This window comes from Apodemus sylvaticus, chromosome 7 (assembly GCF_947179515.1).
Source record: "Apodemus sylvaticus chromosome 7, mApoSyl1.1, whole genome shotgun sequence".
Classification (NCBI taxonomy): domain Eukaryota; kingdom Metazoa; phylum Chordata; class Mammalia; order Rodentia; family Muridae; genus Apodemus; species Apodemus sylvaticus.
In genome coordinates, this window is record NC_067478.1 from 108,924,673 (window position 1) to 108,942,990 (window position 18,318).

General features: G+C 37.1%; 1 protein-coding gene across 2 annotated transcripts in view; it reads right to left on the bottom strand.

The window, feature by feature from the left end:
* Window positions 1-18,318, bottom strand: part of Npsr1 (neuropeptide S receptor 1) — a 224,200-nt gene that overhangs the window by 56,394 nt on the left and 149,488 nt on the right. The gene's annotated exons all lie outside the window — the stretch shown is intronic.

Here is an 18,318-nt window from a genome sequence, read left to right on the forward strand (position 1 = left end):
CTGTCTCTTTATCTGCCAGTTTGTTTCTCTCTAGGTACCAACCATAACAGGTATCAAAGACAAGTACTCAGGGATGACACAAAAATTGTCGAAATCTGATAAACCCTGTGGCGATTCTGGACTGTGAGAGACAACCTGCTTCTTTCCTTTTCTTTTCAGTTCTATATTCTCTCTCTTCTTTCTTTCCTCCCTTCCTTCCTTCTGTCCTCTCTCCCTCCCTTGTGTGTGTGTGTGTGTGTGTGTGTTATGAATGTGTGGTGAATGTACATATGTGCCCACAGAAGCCAGAGGAGGATATCAGGTATCTCTCCTATTCACTCTCTATTTCCTTGAGAAAGGTATCTAACTGAATTACCTAAGCTTGTCATTTTCTCAGTTAGAGTGTCGAACTAGCCAATCCCAAGAATCCTCTTGTCTCTGTTCCCCACAAGATTGGAATTACATAGTCATGTCTATTTGTTTACATGGGTTCTGGTGGCAGGTCCTTGAGATTGTTCTGTGAGTGGATTTACCCACTGAACCATTTTCCCTCGAAATGGCTCTATGAAAATTATTACTGATCAGGGAAGGTTTATGAAGAGCCTGAGAATTGTGAGCTATAAACAATCAAACAAGGCTAAAACTGAGCTTCTCCTGGGAGGAATGATTGGACTGAATGAATGGAATGGATGGCGGTCTTTTTGGGATATTCTCTGTTGGTTTACTTTTTTCTTAATTGAAAAATAATGGGAAAAATAGTGATGCTTCATTAGATCTAAATGGCTATATGAACAATTATAGTGTTTCTTTTAAAATCTCTTTCTCCCTGGAGCTTAGTATTAAATAAGCCTATTTCTGGTAGTGCTGTAGCCATGTAACTCTATGATAGCATTTGCTAGTTGCTATTAAGCAAATGATAGTAGCTCTGATCAGTAAAATGCTATTTAGTTACCTTAGGAATTGAGCATGATACAAATAAAAGCCCCTAAGAGGTAATTAATAGGAGCTTGGGAACAAAGGGTATGCTTTTAAAGGCCTAACCACATGCATGGAATGTCCCTGTTTCCTACAATTCATTGCATAAAAGATACTAGAAAATATTGATGTGTAGAAATCCAGGACAGAGTGCACTGGGCAGTTCTGTTTCTTTAAGGGTATCTTGTAGATGTGAATGTGGGTTCTTACGTGAAGCACTATGGGGAGAAGGAGAGAGTGATGCCACAGCTTCAGCAAACTCAAAGTAGAAAGGTCAGACAGGTAGAAGAATCATGACGGACGGTGGCTGAGTGAGGAAAGGAATGAGAGAGGATGTGAGAAATGACATGGCAGCTGTGCATAGCATATCAGTTTGCTGCTTCAGACACTTAAGTAGGAGTTAGGAAGCAGCAAGGATGGTGTTAGAGGAGAGAACCCCATTCCCCTTTGAACAGGAGAGATATTAAACTTTGTGTCTTGGAATGTGTTATAGATAGATTTAATTCATTATCGAGGAAAGGATCAGTTTTGTAGGTCAGCTACCAGAATTGGCATTGCACTGGGTGGAGAGCTGTGTGGAAATCCGAGAAGCAGATAATTGGTCTCATGCCTGTGAGCAGATTAAAGCTGTGGAGAAGGATGTAGGCTGAGATCAAGCTTATGTGGGGAAATGAGGATTTAATAAGTGATATTAATTTTTTTTACTATTCCTTCTATGGGTTTCACTGGCAAATGGTAGTACCTTAAATTAATTCTGGGAATGCCAGAGGGTAACCTCATTAAGACAGAGCATTAATGATTTTGGGCTTTCCTGGGGCACTAGACAATTTATATTCAATTCTATCATTGATGTAGTTGTATTGAGATCTGCTATTTTGCATTTTTCTTAGTTTCTTTTTTCCTGTACATCTCCTCTCTTCTATTTCTTCCTGTGATAATGGATATTTTATTTCATTTTATTTCATCTTTCTTTATGCTATATTCCTATCATCTCTATTTTTCTTGATATTAATTGAAGGTTTATATTGTATAACTGATTTTTCATTGTTTTCTCTCATCGAATATTGTACAATTTTTTTCTGTAATGTTCAGCCTGCCTTGGCCAACTTACTCACAAATTTTATGCTGTTTAGGTATTTAGGGTCTACATATATTATAAAACACACAGTGATAATTTTATTATAAAGTTACCTTTTACAGTTGTCATTTAAAAATAAGAAAAATTATCTCCTAGATGTTAGCCTAGCAGGTACCTAATCCATCGTTTCGCTTAGCACAGGTACCAACCCTAAACCCAACCCTAAATTTCAGATTGATCCCCAAACTAATTTCCCCAGCCACCTGTCTACTAGCTGTCTCACACACTCACTGCCTTGTTTGCACATGAAATCTGATGAACCAGAACTGGTGGACTGCCTTCAGAGCCTGGAAAGGCCTCTGCAAATTTCAGAAAATTGACAGATCATCTCATTAGACCACAAAGGAATAAAAGTACTTGTCAACAATAAAAACAACAGAAAGTACACTAGATCATGGAAACAGAGCAACACACAACTTAATGAAGATTGGAGCAAGTGAGGAACCAGGAACAGAGAGCCTTCCTACAATTGAAATAAACTGAAAAGACAACATTCCAGAATCTAAGAGACATATAAGAGGCTCTCACTCTTAAGAGGAAAATCTGTAGTGCTGTATATATTAAAAAAAAACTGTAAAAATATCACAATATAATTTAGTGTTATATCTGGAGGCATCAGGTAAACAAGAACAAACAACAGACACAAAAAACAGAGTAGATAAGAAGAGCTAATAAAAGTCAAAGCCAAAATTTATAAAATTGAAATTAAAAACAATACAAAGATTGAATAAAATGAGAAGTTGGTTCTTTGAAAAGATTAACAAAACTGACAAATTTATAGGCAAATTAATCAAATGATAAAGAGAAAAGAAAAATCAAAAGGAAGGCAGATGGCCCAAATTAATAAACTTTGAGATGAAAAGGGAGACATTAAAGTATATTCTGAGACAATTTAGAAATTTATGAGGACATAATCTTTACCCCACTGAACTGGAAAATATAAGAAAGATGGATGAATTTATAAATATGATTGATTAAATCAAGATAAAGTAAGGAGTTTATGTAGACTCATAACAAAGAATGAGATAAAAGAATAATTTGAAAAATTTCCTACCTAAAACAAGTCCAGACTAGGTGGATACATAACAGAAATTAACAAGATTTTCAAAATCAAGCTAACACTAATTTCCTAAAATTATTCCATAAATACAAAAGTCGAGATACTTCTAAGCTCATTATGAAGCCAATATTACCCTAATCCACAAACTAGAAAAATATTCAGCAGCAACAACACCAAAATAAAATTGTTGCCCTTAAGAAAGTATATGCAGATGTTCTCAATAAAGCAATTGCAAACCAAATTCAAGAACACATCAGAAAAATATAAATTGTGTCTACTCAAGGACAGAAATCACACGATCATCTCATTAGAGGCTGAAAAGTTCTTTGACAAAATCCAAGATCTTTATATGATAAAAGCCTTGGAGAATCAAGGATACAGGGTAGGGTGGGGGCAGATTTCAACTTAACAAAGAAATATACCACCAGTTCAAAGCCATCATCGTGCTAAAAAGGGAGAAACTCAAAACATTTCACTAAAATCAAAAACAAGATGAGGAAGCCTGTTCCCTACTCCTGGTCAATACAGGACTCTCCTTAGGTAGAACAATAAGAGAGTCATGGAAATAAAGGGGATACAATAAGAAAAGAAGTCAAATTATTCTCATTTCTGGTGATATTATTGTATATATAACATCCTAAAGATCCCACCAGAGAAATCCTACAACTGGTAGAGAAAAGAAAGAAGCAGGATTTGATAGTCAAAGAACAAAACAAAACAGACTGCATCCTAGCCCTGCTCCCCTCCCCCCCCATAAAAAGCCTGTTGTGGATTTGTTTTATTGCTTATATTATGTTAATTGGGTTCCCAAATTACACAGGAATTCACTGATCTACATGTAAGATGCCCTGGGTCCCTGCCTCCAGTTGGCTCTAATTGGTAAATAAAGTTGCGGGCAGTCAATCATTGGGCAGGGAGACAGAGGTGGGTTTTTAGATTTCCCAGGGAAGGGAGCCCAGAGAAGAAGGATTTAGAACCTCCATGCCAGGGAAGCAGGAAGATCAGGCTTCAGAGCTGCAGGAGAGAAAGCATACAGACAGGTAAGATCCTAGGAAGAGTGGCCCTCAGGGGAACCCCCGTTGGGTCTAGGCTGGCAAAGTTGGAATATAGATTTTAGTAAGTAATAACTCAGGAGTATCAGAAGTGAGGCATTAGTGATGTGTAAGTTTGGGAGTGGTCCAGCCATTGAGCTGCTTAGGGCATATTAAAAATAAGGCTGTGTATGTGTGTGTGTGTGTGTGTGTGTGTGTGTGCGTGTGTGTGTCTTTCATTTGAGAATCCAGAGCATTTTGGTGGGTGGCAAGGAACACACACCGATTTGTATAGCGTTAAGCAATCAATGCAACAAAGAACCAATAGGCTTCCTTTATACAAACAACAAGCATACTCAGAAAGATAACAAAGAACAATCCTTTTTATAATAGCCTTAACATGTCTTGGAGTAAATCTAAGAAAGGAAAAGATTTGTATAATAACTTTAACTAATTGAAGAAGGAAATCAAAGAAGACACCAGATGATGATCTGCCATGTACATGGACTGGTAGAACTAAAATTGTGAAAATTTCCACCCAACCAAAATCAATTTATATATTAATTGATGCAATTGCCATTAAAATTCCATTACTGGTTTTCATTAGAATCCGAAAAAAAAATTAAAAAATATTCCAGGATTGCTCAAACAATTCTGAAGGATATACAGAAGTGATACAGAAGGTATCATTACTCAGATTTCAAGTTATAATAGAGTTATAGTAGTAAAGACAGCACAGTGCTTATATAAAAACACATACATTGATTGAGGGAACAGAACTGAAGATCTGAATATGAAGCTATATGTCTATGCCTACATGATTTTTGACGAAGAAGCTAAACGCTATACATAGGAAAGAAAGAAAATCTTCAACAACAAATTCTTGTTAAATTACATGACTACATGTAGAAGAATGATAATAGTCTTCTCATCCTGCACAAAAGTGAACTTCAACCTTAGCATACAACCTGAAATCTTGAATAGGATAGAGGTGAAAGCAGGGAATACACTTGAACTTATTATGGGTACAGGAAAGAGACTTTCTGAACAGGACCACAGTAGCACCAGCATTAAGACTGTCAGTTGACACATAGGATTACATTAAACAAAAAGGCTACTGTGCATCACTTTAGTGAAGAGGCAACCTAAAGAATGGGGAAAATCTTTACCAGCCATTAATCTGAGAGAGGCTTACTGTCTACAATAGACAAAGAATAAAAAAAAAAAAACCCTAAACATCTTGAAATTAAACATTCCAATTAAAAAAGGGGGAATGGAACCAAGCATTGAGTTCTCAAAAATAGAACTAGAAGTGACTGAATAACAGTTTAAAATGCTCAACAGCATTAGACATTAGATGAATGTGAGTTGAAGCTTCTTTGAGAGCTCAGTCAGTCAGAATTGCCACAGTAAAACAAAACAAAATAACAAACAACAACAACAACAGCAACAGCAACGCCTTTGACATTAGATATTCTCATAACTGTGGGGAAAGGGAATACTTACACATTGCCAGTGGAGGCAAGAATTGGTACACCTAGTATAAAAATTAGTGTGGCGTTTTTTTTCCAAAAACTGCCCAGCATTGTCACTGTTGGACATATACCCAGAGATCTCTATATTTTACTACAGAATATTTGCTCTCCATGTTCACTGATGCTCTACTCATACTATCAAAGAAATGGAGAAGCTTAGATGTTCACCAATTGAGGAAAGAGTAATAAAAATATGGTACAGTTATGCAGTGGAATAATATTCAGCTGCTAAGAAAACGAAATTATGAAATTCTCAGGAAACTGAGTGGAGCCTGAAACAATTATTTTGAGTGAGTAAATTCAAGCATAAAAAGACATATTGCACAACTTTTTTTCATTTATAAATGGTTAGCTTTGAATCTTCAAAATAAATATGTTGTATTTTGAAAGTCACAGAGACTAGGAAATTAGTAAGGAGCCTCAGAATGGGGGTACTTCCAAGGTAGAGATGATAGGTCATACTGGTACAATAATACAGGTTAAATTTGGATGAGGGGTGGGAGGGCAGGCTAGAAGAAGGAATAAAGGGGTGAATAACTGACATTAAGCAACCTTCAAAAAATCCATATGTAAACCTACTGTAAATGTTCCCAAATACATACACACCAGTCTATTAAAATGGTTTAAATGTAGCTATCCTAGATTACAGGTACAACAAATACCCTCCTAGACAGCATACACTAGCAAATAAAAAAACCTAGTACCAATAGGAATTTCATGTTTTGAGCTGTTGAAAAAGAGGTTCCATAAACAAGAAACTCAAGCATTAATATTCTTTGTTATCTCTGCAACTTGACGCTGTCCCTCTTTCTGAAAACACCACAAACTTGAATCATAGAACACTGTAGAATCAATCTGGTATTCTGGAAGATTCATCACTACTGGCATGCTTTCATGGTTCATGAAGGTGCTATAGCACATGGTTCATGTGCTGCTAGAGGAGAAAACTAATTCTCAGTCTTACCTGTGATCAAGTCCTTGTAACTGCTGGCCTAATGAGATATGACAACTGGTACAATTCTGACATGAATGTTATAGAGGTAGCCACTCACTTTCTGATTGGATCTAAGGCCTGTGCTGTGTGATGGAATCCATATCTGACACTATTAAAAGAGCCAAGAATCTGTGCCTTGATAAATCACAGGATCTAAGGGAGAATTTGCTACTGTTGTTTTGCTAAATGGACCTAGTATTGGAACAACAATTAATGATTTATTGCTTTAGTTGTACTTCAGTGCTTCTTACAACTTCTATCAGAGAATCTTCTTCTTGCAGGATAAGTTAATTAACACAGAGACCCTTAAGTGTTTAGCGTGAAGAGGATAAAAGACTAAAGAATAATCAGCTCTGAATGGAATATAACTATCCTTCACCCAAGTCTCAGAGGTTTTTGAGGAAGATGGGTATGGAAAGGTTTTAAGATATGAAAGTATGGGGTGACTCCAGAGAAACAATGGTTTTCCAGACATAGCAGGGACATCGCATATATGAACTAACAAGCAGTCATGACAGCATCTATAAGACCTGCCATGACAGCATACAAAAGACTCTTTCAACTCAAGCCAGACAACAGTCTCAGCATGGATAGACTAGGGAAGGTCATCATGAAGTCTCACTCTAGCTGAGGGGCTATTAACAATATAACTTGGGTGAGAGAAAGTTTTCTTTAATAGTCTTCTTTCTGGTTTATAGATGGCTAGACCCACATACAAAAGTAGTTGGACAACACAAGCTGTATTCAATTAAAAAAACAAAATTTAATAAATCTCAAAGCTGAATGAGTTGGGATGCGAAGGTAGAGGAGGTGAATATGGATAAAAATAGACTATATAAAATTCCTCCCGAATTACCAAACATATTTAAAAATAAAAAATAATTGCATTTTAGAATTACTCTTCCATTTTTCTTGTTTCAGAGCTTTTCATGTGAAATCTGGGTTCACTATCGTCCCATCATAGACCCATATAACATTTACTTTTTAAGTTTGATTTTTGTTGTTAAGTATGTATTTGAGAGTGTATCTGTGTATATGTAGTATATGCATGTGAGTGTGGGTACCAGAAGCTTCCAAAAGAGGGTTGGATCTCCTGGAATGGGCATTATGGAGGACTGAGCCACCTGTCATGGATGCTGGGAATGAAACTTAGGTTCTCTGCTGTTGACCGCTGGGCCATCAATCCATTCCCCTTTAACATGTTTTCAAATACATCCTTGCTGGAATGCTTCCCATTTTGTTTTTGCTTCAAAAGAAAAACAGTCTTTTTTTTTCTTTTTTTTTTATTCGATATATTTTTTATTTACATTTCAAATGATTTCCCCTTTTCTGGCTCCTCACTTTCCGAAAGTTCCATAAGCCCTTTTCCCTCCCCCTGTTTCCCCATCCACCCCTTCCCACTTCCCTGTTCTGGTATTGCCCTATATTGCTGCTTGTATTAAGCTCAGCTCCAAATGGACCAAGGACCTCCACATAAAGCCAGACACACTCATGCTAATAAAAAAGAAACTGGGGAAGACCCTTGAGGACATTGGTACAGGGGGAAAGTTCCTGAACAGCAATAGCTTATGCTCTGAGATCAAGAATTGACAAATGGGACCTCATAAAAATATAAAGTTTCTATGGGGCAAAGGACACCATCAAAGGGACAAATTGGCAACTAACAAATTGGGAAAAGATCTTCACCAACCCTACATCTGAAAAACAGTCTTAAAATCAGATTTATGTCACCTTGGTGTTCAACGTATACTTTTGCCAAAGGTAGATATCTGAGTGATCTTTTCCTCTGCAGCCAGCATTAAAGATGCTGCTTGGAGTCTTGTCTGGAGCAATTCCTGACTGGATGTCTGTGCAAGTCTTCCCTTTGTTTCTCTCTCCTTCTCACCTGGCTGACGGCAGGCTCTCTGTTTTCCAGTGCTTTGACTTAGCTTTGCTTTTGCTTATTTTACTAAAATAATTATTCTGCTTTAGGTTATTTATGAATTTTAAGTCTGGTTTGAGTCCATTCATTGATGTTTGCATATTCTAGTTATTATGCAAACAATTCTTTGTCTCAATGTCCCTTGGTTCTTTCTCTTTCTGTCTCTCCCTCCTTGTTTTTTCTTTCCCTTTTTTCTTCTCATTCTCTGTTTTCTCCCATTGAGCTTTATTTTGAGGAATTAGTATTGAACTACTTGCAAGTTTCTTTCTTTTAATATTTACTTCGATTGTGTATTATAAGAATATTCCAACCAACTTTATTTTTTCATGTAAGAAAAAATTTAGGATTAAATATATGTGTGATTGTGTAGAACAGTGGCTCTCAACCTTCCTGATGCTGTGACCCTTTAATATAGTTCTTCAGGTTGTGATGACCCTAACCATACAATTATTTTTTATTATTTTGTAATTATAATTTTGCTACTGTTATGAATCATGATGTAAATATCTAATGTGTGACACCAAAGAGATTGCATGCAAATCCACAAGTTGATGGTGCAGAGAGTCAAATCTCAAGCTAATTCAAGTGTTTTCTTCTTGGATTTACTCTTTCCCAATTTCCCTTATGCTCTCTCTCTCTCTCTCTCTCTCTCTCTCTCTCTCTCTCTCTCACACACACATACACACACACACACACACACACATACACACACACACACACACACACGGCCAAATAAAGCATAACGAGACAAAAATCTACTAAAATACTGAGTTTCTCTTGTGTCAACCTGTTACTTCTGGGCATGGAGTCTGTCCTAATAGTTACTTAACTTTTGCTTTGGCTTCTCAAAGCCAAAGGATAGTTCCTGGGATTAATCTTGTGATATTTTAAAGTTTTTCTCATATTTCCATGTCAATAGATATTCTATTTCTATTAAAATGATTACTGTTACCTGGCAACCCTTATTCCTAGAATGGTTTCATATTTATTATATTTACTTACCAGATGTTAAACAAATTTTTGTTTTAAAGTCATCTTAGACGTGAAAAATGGGGAAGGGAATAGAGAGATGGCGGCTGTTATTGGTCTTGAAGAAGACTGTAATTTGATCCTCAGTATCCATATCATGTGGCCCACAGCTGTCTGTAACTTTAGCTCAGGGTGGTAAGCATACTCTTCTGGCCTCTGCACATCTGCACATGTGTGTACAACCACACACTTTAGCATGCATGTAAATTTAGAGGAAGTGGAAAAATTGCACGACAAGTTCCTTGACACTAGAAACCTTAATATAATAATGAAAACCTGGAAACTGATATTGGTATAAGGCTATGGATTAAATAACATCACATATTTTATATTACCAGTTTTTATAAACATGTGTTTATATGTTTTTATGTGTATGCCTCTCTGCCTTTTCATATCTCTCCCACCCTTCTCCCTCCCCTCCCTCGTTATATTTCTCTGTCTTTCACTATTTCTCTGTGTATTGGTGAGTATATGAGTGTGCGTGTGCATGTGTGTGTATGTGTGTGAGTGTGTGTGTATGTGTATACACACACAACTGTGTGCAGGTGCCAATGTAGGCCAGAAGGGAACATGGAAGAAATCTCTACAGCCATAGCTGTAAGTCGTGCTGGGTACTGAAATCTGATCTTTTGCAAGAACAGCAAGTGCTCTGAGCTGCTGATCTATTCAGTCCCCCTTTGCCCACTTGATAATGACTATATCTTTAGTCTGATATATGGTTACAACTTGTGTGGGTTAACCCCACAGCCAGGATGCCAGATTGTTTCCCAGCTGACCAAATTCCCTAACGTTAGCCACTCTGTACTCACCTGTCTCCTCCAAACCACTGACGAGTCCACTCTTACAGTTTTGACAATTTTGGAATTTTGTGTAAGTCCAAGTTTATGATCTATTTACTACATGTTAACTGTCTTTTAAAATGACATGATGTCATTGGGATTCAGCTAAGCTACATGCATGGTTTAATCTCTCTTTATCTTCTTCAAAGTGGTGTGGAAATATAGTTTGCTTATTCGTTAACCCATTGGAAGATATATGGCTTCTTTCTAACTTTTTTTTAAGGAGCAAAAACTTTATTTCATATTACAGCTTGTAGTCCACCATCCACGAAAGTCAGGGCAGGAATTCAAGGCAGGAACCAGGAGGCAACGATGAAAGCCGAGTTCATGGAAGGATGTTGCTTACTAGCTTGCTCCCCATGGCCCACTCAGCCCTCCTTCTGATACCATCCAGATTATCAGCCCATGGGTAGCACCTAGTGAGATGTGCTCTCCCACCCACATCAATCACCAATCAAGAAAAAGGCCCATAACATTGCCCATAGGGGTATTTCTATTTTTTTTTACTGTTTTATTATTATTTTCTATATTCTTTGTTTACATTCCATATGCTTTCCCCTTTCCCAGATCCCCCATCCCCATAAGTCCCATAAGTTCTCTTCCCTCTGCCTATTCCTAAATCACTGCCCTCCCATTTCTCTGTCCTGGTACTCCTCTACAATGCTTGATCAAGCCTTTCCAGGACCATGGACCTCTCCTTCCTTCTTCTTGGGAATCATTTGATATGATTTGATCATATCAAATGATATGATCATTTGAATCTTGGGAAACTGCTTGGGAATCAATTGTGTCTTGAGTATTCAGAGCTTCTAGGCTAATTAATATCCACTTATCAGTGACTGCATTCCATGTGCATTCTTTTGTGATTGGGTTACCCCACTTAGGATGATATTTTCCAGTTCCATCCATTTGCCTAAAAATTTCATGAATTCATTGTTCTTAATTGCGGAGTAGGATTCCATTGTGTAAATATACCACATTTTCCATATCCATTCCTCCCTTGAGGGACATCTGGGTTCTTTCCAGCTTCTGGCTATTATAAATAAGGTTGCTATGAACATAGTGGAGCACGTGTCCTTATTGCATGCCAGGGAATCCTCTGGGTATATGCCCAGGAGTGGTATAGCAGGGTCCTCCAGAAGTGAGGTGTCCAGTTTTCTGAGGAACCACCAGACTAATTTCCAGAGTGGTTGTACCAATTTGCAAACCCACCAGCAGTGGAGGAGTATTCCTCTTTCTCCACATCCTCGCCAACACCTGCTGTCTCCTGAGTTTTTAATCTTAGCCATTCTGACTTGTGTAAGGTGAAATCTCAGGGTTGTGTTGGTTTGGATTTCCTTAATGACTAATGATGTTGAACATTTCTTAAGGTACTTTTTAGCCATTCGAAGTTCTTCAGGTGAAAATTCTTTGTTTAGCTCTGTACCCCATTTTTAATAGGGTTATTTGGCTCTCTGGAGTCTACCTTCTTGAGTTCTTTGTATATATTGAATATTGGCCCTCTGTTGGATGTAGGGTTGATGAAGATCTTTTCCCAATTTGTTGGTTACCATTTTGTCTTTTTGACAGTGTCCTTTGCCTTACAGAAACTTTGTAATTTTATGAGGTCCCATTTTCAATTCTTGATCTTAGAGCATAAGCTATTGGTGTTCTGTTCAGGAAATTTTCCTGTGTGCCCATGTCCTCAAGGATCTTCCCCAGTTTCTTTTCTATTAGTTTCAGTGTGTCTGGTTTTATGTGGAGGTCCTTGATCCACTTGGAGTTGAGTTAAATACAAGGAGATAAGAATGGATTGATTTGCATTCTTCTGCATGCTGACCTCCAATTGAACCAGCATCATTTGTTGAAAAGGTTATCTTTTTTCCCCTGCATGGTTTTAGCTCCTTTGTCAAAGATTAAGTGACTATAGGTGTGTGGGTTCATTTCTGGGTCTTCAATTCTCCATTGATCTACCTGACTGTCACCATACCAATACCATGAAGTTTTTAACACTATTGCTCTGTAGTACTGCTTGAGATCTGGGATACTGATTGCCCCAGAAGTTCTTTTACTGTTGAGAATAGTTTTAACTATCCTGGGTTTTTTTGTTATTCCAGATGAATTTGAGAATTGTTCTTTCTAACTCTATAAAGAACTGAGTTGGGATTTTGATGAGGATTGCATTGAATCTGTATATTGCTTTTGGCAAGATGGCCATTTTAATTACATTAATCCTGCATATCCATGAGCATGGAAGATTTTTCCATTTTCTGAGGTCTTCTTCAATTTCCTTTTTCAGAGACCTGAAGTTCTTGTCATACAGATCTTTTAGTTCTTTGGCTAGAGTCACACTAAGATACTTTATATTGTTTTTGGCAATTGTGAAAGATGTCATTTCTCTAATTTCATTCTTAGCCTGCTTATCCTTTGAGTATAGGGAGGTTACTGATTTGCTGGAGTTGATTTTATAAGCAGCCACTTTGCTTAAGTTGTTTGTTAGCTGTAGGAATTCTCTGGTGGAGTTTTTTTTGGGTCACTTAATTATACTATCATATCATCTGGGAATAGTGATAGTTTGACTTCTTCCTTTCTGATTTGTATCCCCTTGCCCTCCTTATGCTGTCTAATTGCTCTAGCTAGAACTTCAAGTACTGTATTGAAAAGATATGGAGAGGGCAGTCTTGTCTAGCTGCTAATTTTAGTGGGATGGCTTCAAGGTTCTCTTCATTTAGTTTGATGTTGGCTACCGCTTTGCTGTATATTGCTTTTACTATGCTTAGGTATGGGCCTTGAATTCCTGTTCTTTTCAAGACTTTTAGCATGAAAGGATGCTGAATTTTGTCAAATGCTTTTTCAGCATCTATTGAAAAGACCATGTGTTTTTTTCCTTTGAGTTTGTTTATGTAGTCAATTGCATTGATGGATTTCCGTATATTGAACCATCCCTGCATCCCTGGGATGAAGCCTACTTTCTCATGGTGAATGATCATTTTGATGTGTTCTTGGATTGTGTTGGCAAGAATTTTATTGAGTATTTTTGTATTCATATTTATTGGGGGGATTTGGTCTGAAGTTCTCTTTCTTTGTTGGATCTTTGTGTTGTTTTGTATCAGTGTAATTGTGGCTTCATAGAATGATTTGGGTAGTATTTCATCTGTTTCTATTTTGTGGAATAATTTGAAGAGTATTGGTGTTAGGTCTTCTTTGAAGGTCTGATAGACTTCTGCACTAAAACCATCTGGTCCTGTGCTTTTTTTTTTGTTTGTTTGTTTGTTTGGACGACTTTCAATGGCTACTTCTATTTCTTTAGGGGTTATGGGATTGTTTAGATGATTTGATCATGATTTAATTTTGGTATTTGGTATCTGTCTAAGAAATTGTCCATTTCCTCCAGATTCTCCAGTTGTGTTGATTATAGGTTTTTGTAGTAGGATCTGATGATTTTTTTTCAAATTTCCTCAGTTTCTGTTGTTATATCTCCCTTTTCATTTGTAATTTTGTTAATTTGGAACTGTTTCTGTGCCCTCTGATTAGTCTCACTAAGGGTTTATCTATCTTGTTGATTTCTCCTGGTTTTGTTGATTCTTTTTATGGCTATCATTGTTTCTACTTGATATTGGTTTCAGCCCTGAGTTTGATGATTTCCTGTCTTCTCTTCCTCTTGGGTGAATTAGCTTCCTTTTGTTCCAGGGCTTTAAGGTATGTCATTAAGCTGCTAGTGTATGCTCTCTCCAGTTTCTTTTTGGAGGCACTCAGGGCTATGAGTTTTCCTCTTAGCACTGCTTTCATTGTGTCCCATAAATTTGGATATGTTGTGCCTTCATTTTCATTAATTTTTAAAAAAGACTTTGATTTCTTTCTTTATTTCTCATTGAGTAGAGTATTGTTCAGTTTCCACGTGTATGTGGGCTTTCTGTTGTTTTTGTTGCTATGGAAGACCACTTTTACTCCATAGTTATCTGATAGAAGGTATGGGATTAGTTCAGTTTTCTTATATCTGTTGATTTCTGTCTTGTGACCAACTATATGGTCGATTTTGGAGAAGGTACCATGAGTTGCTGAGAAATAGGTATATTCTTTTGCTTTAGGATGAAATGTTCTATATATATATCTGTTAAATCCAATTGGTCCAAAGCGTCAATTAGTATCACGATGTCCCTGTTTAGTTTCTGTTTTCCTGATCGTTCCATTGAGGAGAGTGAAATGTTGAAGTCAATTATTGTGTTAGGTGCAACGTGTGCTTTGAGCTTTAGTAAAGTTTCTTTTATGAATGAGGGTGCCCTTGCATTTGGAGCATAGATGTTCAGAATAGAGAGTTCTTCTTGGTGGATTTTTCCTTTGACCAGTAAGAAGTGTCCTTCTGGGTCCCTTTTGATGACTTTTGGGTGAAAGTCAATTTTATCTGATATTAGAATGGCTACTCAGGCTTTTCTCCTGAGACCATTTGCTTGTAAAATTGTTTTCCACCCTTTTATTCTGAGGGAGTATTTGTCTTTGACACTGAGGTCTGTTTATTGTATACAGCATAATGTAGGGCCCTGTTTATGTATCTAGTCTGTTAGTTTATGTCTGTTTATTGGGGAATAGAGTCCATTTATGTTAACAGATATTAAGAAATAGTTATTATTACTTCCTGTTATTTTTGATGTTATTTTTTATGTTTGAGTGGTTATCTTTTTTGGATTTGATGAAAGAATGTTACTGTCTTGCTTTTTCCAGGGTGTAGTTTCCCTCCTTATATTAGCGTTGCCCACCTATTATCCTTTGTATGGCCTGGTTTGTGGAAAGATATTGTGTAAATTTGGTTTTATCATGGAATATCTTGGTTTCTCCATCTATGGTGATTGAGAGTTTTGCTGGGTATAGTAGTCTTGGCTGGCATTTGTGTTCTCTTAGAGTCTGCATGAGATCTGCCCAGGATCTTCCAGCTTTCATGGTCTCTGGTGAGAAGTCTGGTGTAATTCTGATAGGTCTTCATTTATACGTTACTTGGCCTATTTCTCTTACTGCCTTTAATATTCTTTCTTTGTTTAGTACATTTGGTGTTTTGATTATTTTGTGATGGAGGTATTTCTGTTCTGGTCCATTCTGTTTGGAGTTCTGTAGGCTTCTTGTAATGTTCATGAGCATCTCTCTCTTTAGGTTAGGAAAGTTTTCTTCCAGAATTTTGTTGAAGATATTTGCTGGCCCTTTAAGTTGTAAATATTCACTTTCATCTATGCCTATAATCCTTAGGTTTGAGCTTCTCATTGTGTCCTGGATTTCCTGGATGTTTTGGGTTAAAAACTTTTTGCATTTTGCATTTTTTGACTGTTGATTCATTGCTTTTTATGGTATCTTTGGCATCTGAGATTCTTTCTATTTCTTGCATTCTGTTGTAGATATTTGCATCTATGACCCCTGATTTCTTCCCAAGGTTTTCTATCTCCAAGTTGTCTCCCTTTTTGATTTCTTAGTTGTTTCTACCTCTGTTTTTAGATCCTGGATAGCTTTGCTCAATTCCTTCTCTTGTTTGTGTTTCCCTGTAATTCTTTAAGATATTTTTGTGTTTCCTCTTTCATGACTTCTTCCTGTTTACCCAAGTTCTCCTGTATTTCTTTAAGTGCGTTTTGCATTTCTTTATTTGTTTCTATCTTTTAACCCATATTCTCCTGAATTTCTTTAAATGATTTTTGTGTTTCCCTTGTAAGGGCTTCTAACTTTTGATCCATTTTCTCCTGTATTTCTTTAAGAGATTTATTTATGTCCTTCTTGTGTTCCTCTAACAGCATCATAACCAGTGATTTTAAATCCGAATCTTGTTTTTCTGGTGTATTGGGCTATCCAGGACTTGCTGTTGTCAGAGAATTGGGTTGGATGCTGCCATATTGCCTTGATTTCTGTTAGCAATGTTTCTACGTTTGCCTTTTGCCACCTGGTTATCTCTGGCATTAGTTTGTCCTGTTGTAACTTCACTGTCTGGTGCTTGAATTTCCTGTAAGCCTGTAAGGCTATTTATGCTCCTTTGAATGACCGGGTTTCCCCTGGCACAGATTGCTGATGGGCTTACCTACTCTTGGGTGTCGTTGGAGCCCTGGTGTGCCTTGCCCCAAGCAATGCTATACTCAGGGTTGTCTCTATGTATCTGGAGCTGCCTGTCCTATCTTACTGTGAACAAAGATGGCGGCAGGGAGCCCCTCCAATAGCCTCTTACTCTGCAGGGCAAAGTACCCACGACAGGCTGGCACACAGATGAAACACAGAGCTGCCCAGGTCTTGGGTGCAGGCAGAATCCTGTTGGTCTGTGTCACAAGTGATGCTCAACTCGGGATATCTCTGTACCTGGAGCTGCCTGTCCTGTCCATCTAGGAACAAAGATGGCGGGGTGCTCCTCCAAGTGCCCATTCTTTTTTCCAACTTTTAACTATTTCAGACAAAACTGATAAAAATTCACACAAGTCTTTGTGTGGATAACCTTTTCCTTCTTCTATAGGGGAAGGAAATGGAATTGTTGGAACACAGGGTACGTGTAAGTCTCATGATAAAAAACTGTTTTCAATCATTGCTGCAACTTCTATGCTTTTTCATCAACAGCATAGGAGATTTCCTGGCTAGTTGCGTTTGATATTGTAGTATTTTTGTTGTTGTTGTTGTTGCTCTGTTATGTAGCTACTAGCATCTTACTATGGATTATTTTTCCATTTCTTTAATCATTGAACATTTTCATGACTGTATTTGCCATGTGTTAACTTTCACAATATCTAATTTAAGGTCTTTTCCTTCTTTATAATACTTACTTTAAAGTTCTTGTTTAAGCACTGAACATCTCTCTTTCCTGATTTCTATTGGTTGGACTTCAGTTTCTTTGGGGGTCTTACACATTTTGGTTGAATGGCAGACATTGAATGGTAAATGGAGGACCACAAGAGCAGTCTTAGATCATACTCTCTTTTTGAGAGTGTTTGCTGTGCAAGTATGTGCACCTGAGTTTCACCTCCAAAACCTACAAAATTATAATTCAGACACAATGTTGCATGTTGTAATTCCTGTGTAGCAGAGGCAGAGGAATAAATAGGTTCACTGGCTATCAGTCTAGCTGAATCAGTGAGCTTCAAATTAGTGAAGGACCTTGACTCAAATAAATCAAGGTAAACATGTCTGAAGTTATCCTATACATGGATTCACACACACACACACACACACACACACACACACACACACACACACACCACATACATACATGCATGCATGCACACACATATGCATACTCTAACACACAATTACAAAATGTAGCAATACTACATATTACTTGTCCTTAAAGCTGGATATACTATACTTGTCAAAAGAGGACAAGAAGATAAGGAATGATGGAATCCAGGTGATTAACATAAGTTATGAAAGAGGATATAAAACTAATTTTTATTTATTTCTAGCCCTCATGGATTTTTCTTTTTGTAGTGCATAAAAATATATTAGATAGTGAAAGTTTAAACTCCAACATGAGTCTCCACAGCTTCAAAATGGCTACTCTAACTGCATAGAAGTTCATGAAGATATATAGACATTGAGCCTAGTTATTTTGGTGTGACATTTTTACAGCTTTTTATAATAGAGTATATTTTGAAATATTATATTAATGAAGTGTTAATAATAAAATATATTTATCACAAACTATGTTTTGAAAATGGGCACCTTTCTTTAAAGATGTTTAAGTGAAATGTTGAATTAATCTATTCAAGAGTTTTGCAAGTCTGGGTTTATTATCTGTAAAGTCATCCTTAGTCAGGCATAGGCTTTGAATTTCTCCTTGGCTACATTGTTAGGGTGGGAACTGGGTGCTAACTCCAAATCGGTATTCT